This window comes from Macaca fascicularis, chromosome 7 (assembly GCF_037993035.2).
Source record: "Macaca fascicularis isolate 582-1 chromosome 7, T2T-MFA8v1.1".
Taxonomy (NCBI): domain Eukaryota; kingdom Metazoa; phylum Chordata; class Mammalia; order Primates; family Cercopithecidae; genus Macaca; species Macaca fascicularis.
Window position 1 is genome coordinate 133,310,435 of NC_088381.1, and position 18,314 is coordinate 133,328,748.

Genomic DNA, 18,314 nt, shown 5'->3' on the forward strand with positions numbered 1-18,314 from the left:
GTCTATTTTACAGAGAGCTGATTGGTCCGTTTTGACAGAGTGCTGATTGGTGTGTTTACAATCCTTGAGCTAGACACAGAGTACTAGAGGGAAAAGTTCTCCAAGTCCCCACTAGGTTAGCTAGATACAGAGTTAGCTAGTTACAGGGTACCAATTGGTGTGTTTACAAACCTTGAGCTAGACACAGAGTACTGATTGGTGTATTTACAAACCCTGAGCTAGACACAGAGTGCTGGTTGGTGTGTGGTGTGTTTATGATCCCTTAGCTAGACATAAAAGTTCTCCAAGTCCCCACCAGATTAGCTAGATACAGAGTGCTGATGGGTGCACATACAATCCTCCAGCTAGATATAAAAGTTCTCCAAGTCCCCATCTGGCTCAGGAGCCCAGCTGGCTTCACCTAGTGGATCCTGCAGCGGGGCTGCAGGCGGAGTTGCCCGCCAGTCCTGAGCGGTGCCTGCATTCCTCAGTCCTTGGGCTGTCCATGGGACCGAGCACCATGGAGCAGGGGACAGTGCCTGTCGGGGAGGCTCTGGCCACAGATGGGGAGCTTAGACATGGTAGGCTGCAGGTCCCAAGCCCTGCCCCATGGGGAGGCAACTAGGGCCAGGGGAGAATTTGAGTGCAGCACCGGCGGGCCGGCATTGCTGGGGGACCTGGCGCAACCTCCACAGCTGGTGGCCCAGGTGCTAAGCCCCCCACTGCCCTGGGCTGGCGCCGCCAGCTGGCCGCTCCATGTGCCGGCCAGCTGAACCCATACCCCTGCTGGTGCCGGCTGTAACTTGCACTGGCCCGCGAGGGCCACACACAACCCCGGTTCCCTCCCGCGCCTCTCCCTCCACACCTCCCCGCAAGCAGAGGGAGGAGGCTCTGGCCTCAGCCAGCCCAGAGAGGGGCTCCCACTGTGCGGTGGCGGGCTGAAGGGTTCCTCAAGTGCCGCCAGAGTGGACACCAAGGCTGAGGAGGCTCTGAGAATGAGGGCCGCTAGCACATTGTCACCTCTCATTGTGATTGGCTATGTAAGGAAAAGTTAAAGGGATTTAAAAATATATATAATAGGCCGCCTGCGGTGGCTCAAGCCTGTAATCCCAGCACTTTGGGAGGCCGAGACAGGCGGATCACGAGGTCAGGAGATCGAGACCATCCTGGCTAACATGGTGAAACCCCGTCTCTACTAAAAAAAAAAAATACAAAAAAAACTAACCAGGCGAGGTGGCGGGCGCCTGTAGTCCCAGCTACTCGGGAGGCTGAGGCAGGAGAATGGCGTAAACCCGGGAGGCGAAGCTTGCAGTGAGCTGAGATCGGGCCACTGCGCTCCAGCCTGGGCAACAGACCGAGACTCCGTCTCAAAAAAAAAAAAAAAAAAAAAAAAAAAAAATATATATATATATATATATATATATAATGCTAACTGAGGCTTGAGTCAAGGGCTGAATTTCATATATTTTTATTTTGTTCCAGGTTGCTGCTTTTGCTCAGAGGATATCAATGACCCTAATGGTCTTTTTGTTCAAGATAAAGTGACTTATTGCCTTTGTTGATTAACTGGACAAGTTCAGGTTAGTGTATTTTGTGGACAGCACTTCCTTTTTCTAATTATATGTTAATATTTTTGAGAAATAGATAATTTTGTGGTTAAAGCTACATGTTACGTACCAGTAAAGTAGAAAGGCCAAGTCAGTCTAAACTCTGTTAAATTGTGAGTAAGAAACATTTTCTTACTGCCTACTGTGTACAATATTCACTGCATACATTGAAAAATATTTTACTTCCTTTTAAATAGTTTTGTAGTTTAAATTATGGGGCTGGATAAAAAGTTGTGGTTGAACGCGATACATTAACTTTTGGCATCGTTGTGTGGCATTTTTTGGTGCTAAAAATAAGCAACTCATCTTAAACATTTCTGACATTTTTAGTAGCTGACTTTTAAAGGTATTCTTGTCCAGATTTCAGTCCTACATTAACATTTTTATTTATTTTTAGCGTTCATTCTATTAATTTTGACAAATATGTCACCACAATTAAAGCATTTTCCAAACCTTCCAAATTTGCTCATGTTGCTCATTTGTAGTTAACCTCTCCTTATACCTCAATCCCTAGCAATCGCTGATCGCTTTCTATCCCTATAGTTTGCCTTTTCCAATATGTCATTTAATTGGAATCATCTAATATGTAGTTTTTAAATCCTGGCTTCTTTCACTTAGAATAATATATTTGAGATTTATTCATGTTGCTGTGTGCATCAGTAGTTGTGTATCAGTAGTTTTTTTTTTTTTTTTTATTGCCGAGTAGTGTTCCACTTTATAGATACCATAATTAGTTTATTCATTTACCTGTTTATGGATATTTAGGCTGTTTGTAGTTTTTGATGATCATAAAACTGCTGCAGTCATACATTAAAAAAATAAAAATGTGATTCTATGTTCTTTAAAAAATTTGGCCGGGCGTAGTGGCTCAAACCTGTAATCCCAGCACTTTGGGAGGCTGAGGTGGGCAGATCATGAGGTCAAGAGATCGAGACCATCCTGGCCGACATGGTGAAACCTTGTCTCTACTAAAAATACAAAAATTAGTTGGGTATGGTGTTGCATGCCTGTAGTCCCAGCTACTTGGTAGGCTGAGGCAGGAGAATCGCTTGAACTCAAGAGGCAGAGGTTGTGGTGAGGTGAGATTGCGCCATTGCACTCCAGCCTGGTGACAGAGTGAGACTCTGTCTTAAAAAAAAAATTTTTTTTTTTTGCATTGATATATATTAGATGTATGTATTTATTTTCAGGGTACATGTGATAATTTAATACCTTTATGGAATCAAATCAGAGTAATTGGAATATCCATTAACTTAAATATTCATTTTTTCTTTATATTAAGAACATTTTAATTATTCTCTTTCCTAGCTATTTTGAAAGGTACAGTCAACAAAGGTTAACTATAATCACCCTATTGATCTATTGAGCACCGGGTCTTATTTCTTCTAAGTGTATGGTGTATGTTTGTACCCATTAATCAACCTTTCTTCATCCCCCGACCCCATATACTTTTTACTAATAGAAGTTACTTTTTGTTGTTGCTAATGTTAAAGAGCGGTAATGATTTAACTATTGCCTTTTAGGCTGTGGTTGCATTTCTTTTTAAAAATGTTATTAAAACGTAAGGAGAACACAACGGACATCGTGGCTATGGGAAGAAACTTGCAATTTATGGTCATTTTGAGTACAGAAAGAGAAATGATGTAAAATTATTAGAAAGGGGATCTATTGGAACTTGTGGTGTTTCCTGATTTTGGAGATAATAGGTAGCCTTCTTGAATATATGGTAGATCAGAAATATACAGATAGATTAATATCGTTAAACCTCATATAGGTAGCTTCAAAAGTCATCTATAAAAGTCAAGTACATTAGAATTCTCCTATATTAAAAACATACTTAAACAGGGTAAAGGTTGGGCATGCAAAAGTCAATTTAAACTTTCTTGAATGAATATGTAGGATGAAAGTGATAGAAACTGTCTTTCTGCCTTGGGGAAATTAATGACCTCAAAAAGTAGCTTGAAACCCTATTTGAATATTTATAAGGAAACTGTAGTTCATTATTTGTTATAGAAATAAAAAGGTCTTGAGAAAGTATTATGCTCTGACTGAGAAAATGTTGGATGGTTTAGACTCTAGCTTCTAAGCCTGGACACTAAAAGACTTACTGCAACTTTAAACTGTTTTCTTGTTTCTGAACATGTTTAGATGAATTATGTAACTTTCATAGTATCTCTATAGATAAGTGGCCTGCCGTATTGTGTTCTCCGAAAACATTTTTTTAAAACTTTTTTTCCTTTCATTTCTTTTTTTTTTTTTTTTTTTTTTTTTTTGAGACGGAGTCTCGCTCTGTCGCCCAGGCTGGAGTGCAGTGGCCGGATCTCAGCTCACTGCAAGCTCCGCCTCCCGGGTTCACACCATTCTCCTGCCTCAGCCTCCCGAGTAGCTGGGATTACAAATGTGTGCCACCATGTCCAGCTAAGTTTTGTATTTTTAGAAGAGATGGGGTTTTGCTATGTTGGCTAGGCTGGTCTTGAACTTCTTGGCTCAAGCAGTCTGCCCGCCTCAGCCTCCTGAAGTGCTAGGATTATAGATGTGAGGCGCCGTGGTCAGAGAGCATTTCTTAAATAGAAAAAACATTTTAGGCAGAGTCAGAGCATTTTAGAGATACTTCTGAAAGAGAATAGTTATCTATTCAGTGGGCAAATGCAACACAGAGTCAAAGATAATGCTGTGCTCAGAAGTCATGATTTCTTCAGGATTTTAGGGTATTTAGATTTTAAACCACAATTCTAAGGTCAATATTTATGTAAAGTATTTATGAAAATAAAAGCGATATTTAAATTTAATATGCTTTAATTCACATAAAATATTTTGAGGTTGTTAAAAAATAAAGTTTAGATTTTTCTAGCTATATATTCAATATAAGCATATTTTTTTAATATTTGAAAATTGAGATCCTATCTTGCACTGTTTAAATAGTAGCCCATTTAACTTAAAATTAACTGCAAAAGAAATAAACAAAAACTGAGTTTTTGTAAAGAATATTAAATTGAGTAATTTAACTTTATCCCATCCATTAGGTTAAGCAGTGATCCCAGGATAAAGAGAGAGAGACAGAATGATGAGTAAAATGAACGCTACACTGCAATGTCTCCAGATAGCTGTATGAGTAAAAGCTTACTATCTTACCTCTCTGGGTCTTTATTTTCTTATTTTAAAAAAAGGCGTTAAGGTCCACATTAAAGTCAGGTATTATTGGTGAAGTTTAAAACTACTAGTCTCTTTTATTTCATGAACACTGCCGGGCATTGGAAATTAGTGATAAAACTTGATTCACTGTGAGAAACAGCCAAAAAATAATTTAAAAAAATAGCATTTTATTTTAAAGCTAAAAAATAATAAAATAAAAATAACTTGTTTGAGCGACTTTTCTAGAAATGGAACATTTTAAAATGAAAATAGGATCCAAATATCTAAGTATTTACTTTTGATATTTGATATATAGGCTTGTTATAAGATTGTGACTCTGCTGAAGTTGTTTTAGTTTATACAGATTTTTGAGAGAAGAAAGTGTACCTTTTTGCTCTATATATTTTCTTTGGAAACATCTTCTCATTGTATTGTACCAATTTCATCTTGATTCTCTAAGAATCTTTTTAGTCTTTTAGGACAAAGGAAATAGGTATTGAGAGACATTTCTCTTCAATCTTATGGGTCTCTTCTGTTTCTGCACATTTGCTGAGCACAGTAATGATAGCTTTTGTTGGGAGCTATCTTTTTCAAAGAAATCTATTTAGCAAACAGCCTAGGAAGATAGAAATAGTGCTTCCATTAGGACAGATGGCACATTTCTTTGCTGTCCGGGATAATTAAGATAATCTCTCTGGGAAAAGGTTGGGCATTTTTGCTTGTAGCTCCTTTTAAAGATTGGAGTTTCGTAAGCTTAGGTTTTCTTGTCCTGCAGTGCAACCCACAGTATGTGCACTTGGTTTTCCTTTCATTGGCCTTTAGGAATTAGAGCTTGAGGAACCAGTACAAAATATGGTACTCTGTCTATGTTGTTGTTGTGAGTAGTAAACTGTTCTTTGTTTCTGACCTAGGAGTGTTATAACTTCTGCCAGGATTATCTGATGCTAGTTTATGAGATATCACTAACACAACCTATTGATAAAACAAAGCTGAGTTTATTGCTTATTGTGGTAAGGGAGAACACCACCTTAAAAGATCTTTGGTAGTGTCTTAGGTCAAAATTTGAGAATTTGAAGTTCGGTTTAAGTTGGATCTTTCAGTGGTGGTGATGAGGCTTGATTAGGATTGGGTAGGTGTCATGATAAAACAGTTTAGGTTTGGTTGAAACAGTAAGATAAAGATTTTGAAAACTGCCGGAGAGTTGATGGGTCTTTCCAGAAGGTCTGTAGTGAACAATCACATTATATTTCTGCAAGAGTCTCCTAGAATAGCAGTTATGCTAATTAAGACAGTGGACTGGTAAAGTCATGTTAATGTACCTAGAAAGTTGTGTGTGTGAGTGTATTAGTTTTCTAGGGCTGCTATAACAAAGCACCGTAAACTGGGTGGCTTAATATAACAGAAATTTATTCTTTCACAGTTTTGGAGGTTAGCAGTCTGAAATCAAGGTTTTGGCAGGGCCACACTCTCTCTGAAGGCTCTAGGTAAGAATCCTTTTCTTCTTCTTTTAGGTTATGGTGGATGCCAGAAATCCTTAGTGTTTCTTGACTTGTGGTAGCATAACTCCAATATCTACCTCAGTATTCACATGACATCTTCCCTCTGTGGGTGTTTGTGTTCAAATTTCCTTCTTATAAGAATTCCAGTCATGTATTAGGGTCCATCCTAATCCAAAATGACATTATACCAACTTGATTATATCTGCAAAGACCCTATTTCCAGCAGTTAAAAATTTTGGGAGGACACTTATTCAACTCAGTATGGGGGACATGTAGTTTCAGTCTTCAGTGTCCAAACTGTATGTAGGTACATGGTGTTTGCTCTCAGTGTCCATGAAACTATGGAAGACTGATGTTAGCTTGCATGTAGGGTAAAATCTTAGGTTCTTCAGAGTTCTTGACAACCGCATGGTATAGTAGAAAGAAAATCAGTTTGGACGTCCTTACCTTAGTTCTGCTCTGCATCCTTACCTTAGTTCTGCATCCTTACCTTAGTTCTGCTCTGTTATTAACTAGCTTAAGAAAGTTACTGTCTTCTTCAGCTATTAGGTTGTTACTGATACACCAGGAGTTCAGTCTAGGTCCTGCTGCTTGCTGCATAGAAAGCCAATCACTGAGACAACGAGTATTGCCAAGGAAGAAGGCTTTAATCAGGTGCAGCAGCTGAGAAGATGGGAGCTCAGTCTCAATTTCATCTCCCTGACTGACTAAAACCAAGGTTTATATAGCAGGGAAGAAATATAACAATGTGTAAGAAAACAGGAACTTGGGAGGGGCAAGGAAGCAATATTGGTGAATGAGGGGTCTGGCATCTGGTGAGGTGATTTGGTTTCAGTTCTTTGATACTTTTTCTGCCAAAAGAACTGTCTGTGAGACTACTGGGTTCGTTTCAGTTTCCTCATAGATAAAATTTGAGGCCTGAGGAAGAGAAGAAGAGTAAACCAAATGATCTTTAAGACATATCTAGTTCTCAGATTCTAAAGTTTTATAATTGTTGAGTGCCTGCTATATACCATATTAATATTAGTCTTGCTGGAGTCACAAAATAAAAAGGGAATAGAAAATGCGTTAAGTACTAATCAGATAGACTCTAACTTGTGAATGTAGCATGCATAAATTAATTTGTTTTGTTTATTTGGGTGAAGCTAATTCATGAAGATATTAGGTAAACATGCTGTTTGCCCTGATCTCTCTGACTTACCATTTTGGTTTCCAACTTGAATAGTGTATTTGGAAGAGGAGCATTCTGCAGGTCACTTAAAGTTAGAAAAATGCTGCACCCTCAGGCTGAGTTCACAAAATGAAATAACCTTTCCTGAAGTGAATATGAGAATGTGGTCCTGCCTTCGTTGCCCACGTTTGTCTCTCGTGTCATTCTTGTGGTTGAGAGATTTTAGAAAAATTCTTACTAGAGAATGGTAATAGTACTGTGAGGTGGCGCATGGTGTTAGAATTCTAGGTGTAAGTTATTCATATGCTATTGAGTTTTCTTTATGTTTTAAATAGGTCACTGTAGTATGGTATTTGAATTCTTTCTTTGAATCATGTTGAAAGTATGTAATAATTACTTCATAGAGATATTGTGGGCACTAAAAAATTCTTTGGTACCACCAAAACCCCCTGTGGTCGTGTATGTGCTTGTTCTTTGAAGTTACAAATGAACAATGACTAGATATTGATGATAAGTATAAGTACAGGTTGAACCAGTATTTTTAGATCTGGACAAAAGTTACTGAAGTAGGAGAAAAGAGGGATTTTTATTCATTCCGTATGGAAGAAATTCAAAACCATATACTAGGGGGTGATGGGATTCTCTCACCACTTCCTGTATGTAGCCCTTCCATCACACACAAATTGTACTGAATGTTTTCATAGTGGATATTTGGGCAATTCAGAGACTCTCACTAGATCTTGTAACAATGGTAATGTATTTAATTAATTTTAGAAGATACATTAGAATATAGAATTAGCAGTAACACTCCAGCAATACCTGAAATAAAATGTATTAAAATAGACAGAATATAGAAATTAAATAGACACTATAATTACAATAATAAAAAGATATACCTCTATCATATTTCTATTTACATTTATATTCTAGTCAATTAAAAGAGTAGGAGAATTTTTTATCTTTCTGTCTTTATTTATTTTTTTGAGACAGGGCCTCACTCCATCGCCCAGGTTGGCGTACATTGACGCAGTCATGGCTCACTGCAGCCTTGACCTCCTTGGCTCAGGTGATTCTCCCACCTCAGCCTCCTGAGTTGCTGTGATTGCAGGTGCACATGCACACACCACCATGCCTGGCTAATTTGTTATATTTTTTGTGGAGATGGAGTTTTGCCATGTTGCCCAGGCTGATCTTGAACTCCTGTGCTCAAGCAATTTCCCCACCTCAGTCTCCCAAAGTGCTGGGAGCCACCGTGCCTGGCTAATATATTTTCTTAACATTAAAGAAAAGAATGTTAAGGAGTTACTCAGAAAGAGTAACTTGACCTTTTGGTGTGGGCTATTTTGATGATTCTTGGGAAGATTTTCTTTTTTTCTTCATTCCTGGGGCCATGGTGGCTGATCATCCAAGCTTGGATTAAACTCTGTTCCTTGTGCTTTTCCTTCTCATTTTAGGCTTTGGAGTTGGTATACTTATATTACCAAGAAAATAATGTTCCTCCAACTTACAAGAAATATTTTTTAGTTTCAGAGAATTATGAGTTGGTAAAGATTGAAAAAGATGGTATGGATGTGTTTGAATTACTCACTTTTATGATGTGTAGTCTTCACTTTTCATGTTGTGTTTTGTTGGACTCAAAGATGCTTGAGAAATTAAAGAGATTCTCCATGGCTCCCCCAGCCACCCCTGCAGCCCTGTTGGGGAAAAAAGGAAACAAAGGAGGAAAACCATGTTGAACACATTTTTTCTTAAGCACCTATAATGAATTGGAGTTTTTAAAAAATAGATTTTATTTCTTAGGGCAGTTTTAGGTTTACAGAGAAATGGAACAGAAAGTACAGAGAGTTCCCAAATATCCCCCCACTTTATCTTACAATCTGTAATAATTGCTTATTATTTCCAGGAGTTTGTTGGTCAGTACTTTGGGTTTTTTTTTTTTTTGTTAAACGTAGATGATCATGTCATCTGCAAACAGAGAGTTTTATTCTTCCTTCCCAATTTGTGTACCTTTTATGTCCTTTTCTTGTCTCGTTGCATTAACTAAGATGCCCAATATGATGTTGAATAGGAGTGGTAAGAAGGGAAGTCCTTGCTTTGTTCCTGATCCTAGGGAGAAAGCATCTGGTTTCTCACCATTGGGTATGGTGTTTGCTGTAAGTTTTTTGTAAATTTTATCTATCAAGTGGAGGAAATCCTCCTCTATTTCTAGTTTGCTGAGAACATGTGATTATTAATTGATGTAGAATTTTATCAAATACTTTTAGTGCATCTATTGATATGATCTGATTGTAAGATTTTTTTTCTGTTTCCTGGATTACATTAATTGATTTTTAGATGTTGAACCTACCTTGTATGCTTGGAATATACTCTACTTGGTTGTGGTGTATAATGTGATTTGCTAAGATTTTTGAGAACATTTGCCTCTGTGTTCATGAAAGATACTGTTCTGTGATTTTCCTTTCTTGTAAGGCTGTTGCCTGGGCTTATTATCAGGGTAATGTTGGCCTCTGAGAATGAGTTAGGAAGTGCTCACTCTGCTTCTACAGATTGTAGAATATTGGTATCATTTGTTCCTTAAATAGTTGATAGAATTCGTGAGTGAATTATCTGAGTGTGTTGCTTTCTGTTTTGGAAGATTATTAATTATTTATTCAGTTTTTATAAATTGATTTAGGTTTATTCCGATTGTTTCTTCTTGTGTGAATTTTGGTAGATTCTGTCTTTTAAGGGATTAGTCCATTTCACCTAAGTTATCAAATTTAAGGGCATCGAACCAGCTTCGAGTCTTGTTGATTTTCTTTGTTTCCCTGTTTTCCATTTTGCTCTGATTTTTACTTTCTTCTGCTTCCTTTGGATTTAATTTGTTCATTTTCTAGTTTCCTAAATTAAAAGCTTAGATGATTAATTTTACCTTTCTTCTTTTTTAACATATACATTCAATGCTAAAAATTAATCTCTTCATCCTGCTTTGCTGCATTCCGTATTTATTTATTTACTTATTTACTTATTTGTGAAATGGGGTCTCATTATGTTACCTAGGCTGGTCTGGAACTCCTAGCCTCAAGTGATCCTCCTGTCTTAGCCTCCCAAAGTGCTGGGATTACATGCATGAGCCACTGTGCCCGGCCATAAATTTTGGTGTTTTATTTTCATGTACACTTAGTTTAAAATATTTTATAATTTCTCAAGACTATTTTTTTTGACCTATGAGTTAGGTGTAAGTGAGCTGTTTAAACATCTCTAAAAATTTTCCAGCTATGTTTTTGTTTAACTAGTTTAATTCCATTGTGGTGTGTCTAGTTGTATGGTGTCTATTCTTTAAAATTTGTTAAGGTATATTTTGCAGTCTGTCTTAGTGAAATGTTCCTGTGGATTTGAGAAGAATGTGTATACTGCTGTTGCAGGATGAAGTGTTCTATAAATGTTGGTTAGATCCAGTTGATTGATGGTGTCCTCAGTTCTACCACACCTTCCTGATTTTCTGCTTCTGTCAATTACTGATAGAGGGTTGCTGAAGCTCCAACTATAATATTGAATTCATGTGTTTCTCCTTGTAGTTCTATCAGTTTTTATTATACCTTATGTATTTTGACACTCTGTTGTTAGTTACATACATATAAAGATAATTATGTCTTCTTGGTGAATAATAACAGATTGATCATCTGTTGTTATGTAATGCACCTCTATCACTGATAATTTTTCTTGGCCTGAAGCTTGCTCTTTCTGAAATTTATATAGCCATTCCAGGTTTCTTTTGATTAGGTTTAGTGTAGCCTATCTTTCTGCATCCCTTTACTTTTAATCTGTTTTCATCTTTGTATTTAGAGTGGGATTTTTGTAGACATCATATAGTAGGGTCTTGTCATTTGATTTACTCTTGACAGCACGTGTCTCTTAACTGGTGTATTTAGAACACAGATGTTTAAAGTAATTATTCATATAGTTGGATTAATATCTACTGTATTTATAACTGTTTTCTACTCATTGTCCTTGTTCTCTTTTTGTCTTTCACTTTGTCTCTGCCTTCTTCATTGTAATTGACCATTTTATATAATTCCATTTTGTCTCCTGTTTTAAAATATATATTATACTTATTTAAAATTATTTTTTAGGCTGGGCATGGTGGTTCATGCCTGTAATCCCAGCACTTTGGGGAGGCCAAGGTGGGTGGATCACTGAGGTCAGGAGTTTGAGACTAGCCTGGCCAACATGGTGAAACCCTGTCTCTACTAAAAATAAAAAAATTAGCCAGGTGTGGTGGCAGGCGCCTGTAATCCCAGCTACTCAGGAGGCTGAGGCAGGAGAATTGCTTGAACCCAGGAGGTGGAGGTTGCAATGAGCCAAGATCACACTACTGCACCCAAATCTGTCTCAAAAAAAAAAAAAAGAATAAAATGAAGTTATTTGAGTGGTTGCCCCAGAGTTTGCAATAATTGCACAGTTAAACTAATCCAAGTTCACTTTTGAAATAACACTATACCACTTCATAGGTAGTGCAAATACCTTGTAACAGTGTCAGTTCCTTTTTCCCATTCCTTATAATGTTACTTTTATTTGTTTCGCTTTTCTATAATTTACGGTCACAAAATATATTGTTGCTATGATTATTTTGAACAAGTTGTTATCTGTTAGATGAATTAAGGATCAGAAAAACAAAAGATTTAATTTTACCTTTATTTTTTTCTCTACACTCTTCCTTTCTTTTTGTAATCCATATTTCTGATCTATATAATTTTCCTTCTTTGTGAATAACTTCTGTTAACATTTTTTGCAAGTCATGTTTATTGGATTTCATTTCTCCCAGTTTTTATTTGAGAAAGTCTTTATTTCTTTGTCACTTTCGAAGGATAATTTTGCTGGGATTCTACGGGAATTCTAGTTTGGTGTTTTTAAAAACAGTCCAGAGGTTTATTCTTATTTTATTTTATTATTTCATTTTATTTTTTTGAGACGGAGTCTCACTCTGTCACCCAGGCTGGAGTGCTGTGATACTGTCTTGGCTCACTGCAACCACCGATTCCCGGTTTCAAGTGATTGTCCTGCCTCAGCCTCCTAAGTAGCTGGGACTACTGGTGTGCGCCACTATGCCTGGCTAATTTTTTGTATTTCTTTTTTTTTTTTTTTTTTTTTTGAGACAGAGTCTTGCACTGTCGCCTGGTCTGGAGTGCAGTGGTGTGATCTTGGCTGATTGCAACCTCCGCCTCCTGGGTTGAAGCGATTCTCCTGCCTCAGCCTCTTGAGTAGCTGGAATTATAGGTGCCCACCACCATGCTTGGCTAATTTTTTGTATTTTTAGTAGAGATGGGGTTTGACTATGTTGGCCAGGCTGGTCTCGAACTCCTGACCTCATGTTCGCCCACCTCGGCTTCCCAAAGTGCTGGGATTACAGGTGTGAGCCACTATGCCCAGCCAGTCCAGAGGTCTTTTATTTTTTTTTTACACCTATTATGCTGTGAATTCATAGGGAATAGGTTCCAGCAGCTTAGGCTCCTTCCCATTGGTTCTCACAAAGTGTGCTTCTCTGGATGGAGCAGGCTGGTGCTTCAGTTGAACCCAGGTACCTTTCTCTTTGGCTTCTTTGTTTTTCCAGTCATTTTCCTTTATGCGTTTCAGGAAGCTGTCTTGGCTCTTAGAGTGCTTAATGTGCTCAATATGCACATTAATTCTCTTGGCAAGAATCTTGCCCTTGTTTGTTTGCAAGTTTTTTATAATACCAACAGCATGCTGGGTAACGTGTTTGTTTACAACTTGTTTACAATGCCAACAACATGCTGAGCAGCACTACAGACTCTTCCAGTTTTGCCATGATAACACTTGTGGAGCATTCCTTTTTGAACAGTACCCATTCCCTTGATGTCTACAATATCACCTTTCTTACAGATTCGCATACATGTAGCCAAAGGAACAACTCCATGTTTAGTAAAAGGCCTAGAAAACATATATTGGGTGTCTCTTCTCTTTCCCTTTGTGTTCGTCGTTTTGGCGAATTACTGAAAAATGGTGGTTCCCGCCGAAAGGTTGGATTTTTTTTTTTTTTGTAACGCTAAATATTTCACTTCACTCTTTTTGCTTGCGTGGCTTCTGAAGAGAAAGTTTGATCTAATTCTTATCTTTATTTCTCTGTGGATAAGATGTTTTGTGTGTGTGTTGTTTTTTTCCTTTACCTCTTGCTTTTTTCGAGATACCTTATTGGTCTTGAAGTTAATAAGTAAAAAATTAAAGTTTGCTTTTGATTTAGTTTCCTCTGTCTGATTTTCTGCAGCTTCACTATCATTTGTCTGTGGAAATATTTTGGTATTTATCTTGCTTGGTATTCTTTGAACTTCCTGGTTTGGTGTCTCTTACTAAAGACATTCTTTCCTGTTACAGTGTTATTGATTTGTACACTCTCCTTCCTCACCTCCCCCCTTCACTGTTTTTTCCTACTCTTTCCTCTTCCTTTCTTTCCACAGGATCTCACTCTGTCACCCTGGCTGGAGTGCAGTAGTGGCATCATCATAACTCACTGCATTCTTGAACTCCTAGGCTCAAGTGATTCTCCCTCCTCAGCTTCTCAAGTAGCTAGGACTACAGGTGTGTGCCACCATGCCTGGCAATTAAAAAAAAAAAAATCATAGAGACAGGGTCTCCAGTGTTGCCCAGGCCGGTCAGAAAAAAGAACTTAGCTGGGCATGGTGGCATGCACCTGCAGTCCTACCTACTTGGGAAGCTGTGGCAGGAAGATTGCTTGTGCCTAGGAGTTCAAGGCTACAGGGAGCTGTGGATCACCACTGTACTCCAGACTGGGTAACAGTGAGACCCTGTCTCAAAACATATTAAAAAAAAAATTCCTGGTGATAATTTGATAATTCCTGGTAAAAATTCCTGCCACATCCGAGTCTGTTTTCGAGGCTTGCTTTGTTTCTTCAGATTGTATTTTTTGCCTTTACAGTGCCTCATAATTTTTTTTCATAGCCAGACAGAATGTATCAGGTAAAAGGAACTGAGGTAAATAGGCCTTTAGGGTGAGGTTTTATGTTTGTCTGTTTAGAAGTCAGGCTGTGTTTAGTGTTTGCTCTGGCTGTGGTATCAGAGGCAAATGTTACAGGATCTTTAAGGTGTTGCTTTTCTGGCTAGAAACTTCTGTGGCCGGTGGCGCCTTTGCCTGAGTTCTTGTCCTGTATCCAGGAAGAATGAGGTATGCAGACAAATGGAGGGTGAGCAAGACAAAGAGAAGCTTTACTGAGTGTTAGAACAGCTCAGATGAGAGCTGCAGAGGGCAGCCCCTCTCTGTAGGCAGGTCCTCTCATCCAGTGTTCAGCTGTCAGCAGAGAGAAGGCCCTGGAGTGAGTGGCTCCTCTCTGCAAGCAGGTCCCCATTGACTTCCCAGCTCTCAGCAGAGAGGAGAGGTCCTCTGCCCTGCCCTGGCTGATGCCGGGGCTTTTATGGACCTCAGTGGGGAGGAAGTGTGCGCCAGTTGGTACATCGGTGGCTATGGGTGGGCTGGAAAAGGCACCACAAGCCCCCACTGCAGTCTGCGGGTGTGACAGCCCGGTCCCCAACCTTCAGGCCCTCCCTGGCCTGAAGGTGGGGTCTTACTGGGGACCTGCCCCCTTCCACCCAGGAGCCTGTCTGCCTCCTGCCACCTTCCATGGTTCCCAGGCTGCTTGTGCCAAGGGGCACCTGCCCACCAGCATGGAGCAGCTCTCCACCTCAGCTTCCCCACAGGGAGGGGGCCTAGGCGGCAGGGTCTGAGCATGCGCATATCCTGTTGGGCTGTGATGGTGTCCAGGCTTGGCTCCAACCCTGCTCTGAGAACCTGCCAGATTGGAGCCGGTACGGGAAGTGGCAGCGGGAACAGGCATTTCCGAGCCTGTGAAGGCAAGCGGGGGGCCTTCCCGAGCCCACAAGAGCACAAGGAGGCCTGGGTCCACAACCCTGACTTGGATAGCTGCAGCTGTATGGGGTTGGGAGACAGGGCTCCTGCCTGTTTCCAGTCCCCAAGAGCACATGGAGGCCTGGGTCTACCACCCAGGCTTGGGTGGCTTGGGCTGCTGCCTGCTCCTGGCTCCCACTGGCACTGTGGAGCATGCAGCCCTGGCTCCACCCCCTTTCATCCTGGGGCAGGGGCTCCAGATCCTTGCTGGGCCTGGGCTGGGATCTGGGGCAGGGGTGACATCACCAGGAGCTACCCCAGTTGCCTTGGCACTCGAGTGGCCCAGGCAGAGCAGATCACTGTCCGGCCTGGTTGTTGGGAGTGGCAGGCTCAGCAGTTGCCTGACATGGGGTGGACCCTAGGGATGTGGCCCCAGGCAGCCCTGCACAGAGCCTCCTCCTGAGGCCCAGGAACCTGGCACCCTCAGCGGGTGGGTGCAGTGGCTGTGTCACTGGCCGGTCCCTGAAGTGGGCACCGCTCCTGCTTCCCGCCTCAGGCCCCTGAGGCTCAGATTCAGCTCTGCATTGGGCCCCTGTCTGCTTGACTGTGCTGCACTGAGGGCGGCGGGCTGTTGAGAGAGGGGGTCTGTCCGCCTCTCCCTGTGCCTTCCCTGTACCAGAAAGCCACTGCCGTCACTATCAGAGGCTAAAATTTCTTCTAGTGTCGTTGCTTTTATCTGCCCTGTAGTCTTTGGGTTTTTGTCAATAATCCTTAAAAGGGGTCTGAGGCTTGCAGGTTTTTAAGTTGTAATCCTGTGTTGTACAAGAACTGTATTGATGTAGTGGTAAGGGTAGAGGTATAAGGGGGAAAGTTCTGCAGGCCTGTAATTAGATCTCAGGACTGTAGAACTTTCCCCCTCACCTCTGCCCTCTACCAACTGTGAGCCTGAGTTGGGTATCTTTCTCTTTTTCCCTGTCAAAGGATATATGGGGCTAGAGTTGGGTATTGCCCTTCCCTCAGGTTGGTTAGGCACTGTAAAACCCTAGTAGGTTAGGCAATCTAAAAGCCCAGTTGGTTAGGTTCTGGTAAAATAGTTCCTTTACTGGAATGCCTTTTGATAGAAACAAAGTCCCTGGCATATTTCAAAATGTTTTTCTTCTTACCCTGCTGCCGGCAGGAGGGGATTTTTTCAGATCTTTGCCATGAGAACCTGGTAGGGCTTCTGCAGGTAAAACTCAGGAAAGTATGGGGACCCCTCTAAGACTGGTCTGCTTGCAGTTTTTAACTCTCAAGCTAGTCCACAATTACTGTTTGAAGTGTTCCTACTGATGCTGGCTTCAGTTGAGAGCTTGTATTCCTGGGCTTCTGCTTCCCGCACACTGTGATTCTCTGTATCTGCCTGCCTGTCTCTCCAGGTTTTAGAGCAGCAGTTTGCCCTCTGGACCTCAATTCTCTGATGGCTCTAAGAAGAGTTGTTGATTATCAGTTTTTTTCCCCCCCCAGCTTTTTTTCTTGTTGTGAGGTTGGGAGTGATGAATTAAAAGCTTTTTACAACCATACTTAAGGTTATTTTTTTGACAATTTTTGATGCTTTTGTAATTAGTCAAAAGACTTATTACAGTATCCTTTATCTGATTTGGCAGTATTGTTCATTAAGAATTTTATTTCTTCCTGACATCAGGTCTGCACATTTTGGGGATAATGTATTCTAATTTGCAAGAAAGATTAAAAAACTCCTCCAGAGGGAAGTTGATCATAGGACTGATTATTATTATTGATGAGTTGACTGCCTTGTTTTATGTTGCTATATAGGAATACCTGAGGCTGGTAATTTATAAAGAGTTTGATTTACCACACAGTTCTGCAGGCTGTACAAGAAGTATGGCACCGGGATCTGCTTCTAGTGGGCGCCTTAGGCTACTTTCGCTGATAGCAGAAGGCAAAGAGGAGCCAGCTTGTGCACCTAATGAGAAAGGAGAAAAGGGTGGGAGGAGGGACCCTGACTCTTTTAAACAACCAGCTTTTGGGGGAACAAATAGAGTGAGACCTCAAGCATGCCTGAGGAAGAGCATTAATTTATTCATGAGGGTTCTGACCCCTCCCCCCACCCCAACAACAACTCCCATTAGGTCCCACCTTCAACATTGAGATCAAATTTCAACAGGAGGGACAATCATCTAGTGATAGCATAGACTCAGGCTATTTACTATTCTGTTTTTAAGTATAGATTGAGGGCAACAGTAACCTTTGTTTTCTATGTTGAGGGCCAAAGGTTTATTTTTGTACTCTTATACTGTAAAAAAATATACTTTATTTTTATAGCCTTTTTGAGTGTAGGGTCATGTCAGGTTTTACTAATTGCACTTCTGATAAGTATACTGATGATGCTGAGGATGGTTATTAAAACCCTGTGCCGATACTTTGGATTTATGGAACCAATTAATTTGATGACTCATTTACATTGAATGTCTTAATTAGTAGATTGCCCACTAATTATTTTTATGAGCAGAGAATAAGGTAATGTTAATTCTTACTATTTTGTGATATGGTAAAAAACTTAGTTCATATAATGAATTTAGTGCTCAAATAGCTTAGTAGAAATTGAAGTAGAAAGAGACAGATTGTTATAAATTAAATGTAAGATATAATTTTATTTTCTTTAGAAAGCTTTACATTGAAAATATCACATTATAGATAATTTAGACAACTTATTTATAACTTTTATTTATTATTATTGAATGTAAAAGAATTACACGCAGTCCCATGATCTTAACATAACTGTGGTTACCATGTTGGTATATGTGCCTTTTAGTCCTTTTTCATACAGAATTTTTTTTTTTACAAAGTTGTAATAATAATTTCTTTTCAAATTTGTGCCTTTTTTCAGTTAACAGTGTAAATGTTTCCCATTTCTCGTTGAGTCGAGGTACTGTTAGGTTGGTCATGCTGATAGTTCATTGTACGTATTGCTGTAATATCTTTGTGCATTTAGGTTTTCCATGTTTGTACCTTATCTTTGGGTTTTCAGAAATATGTGTCTCTCTCTGTTTCTCTTTTTGTGTGTCTTTTCT

At 39.8% G+C, this 18,314-nt stretch overlaps 1 protein-coding gene across 21 annotated transcripts in view; it reads left to right on the forward strand.

Annotated features, from left to right (window-relative positions):
* The window catches only part of FUT8 (fucosyltransferase 8), a 342,625-nt gene that overhangs the window by 59,652 nt on the left and 264,659 nt on the right, over window positions 1–18,314 (forward strand). For 15 of the 21 annotated variants that reach the window (XM_065548937.2, XM_073997544.1, XM_073997543.1 and 12 more), the window contains one exon: window positions 1,462–1,559. The exons of 4 other annotated variants lie outside the window; for them this stretch is intronic. The gene's annotated coding sequence lies outside the window, so the exon portion shown is untranslated. Of the gene's footprint in view, window positions 1–1,461; window positions 1,560–6,138; window positions 6,203–18,314 lie in introns of all 21 variants that reach the window. 2 more of the 21 variants (XM_065548940.2, XM_065548935.2) reach the window with 1 other exon arrangement.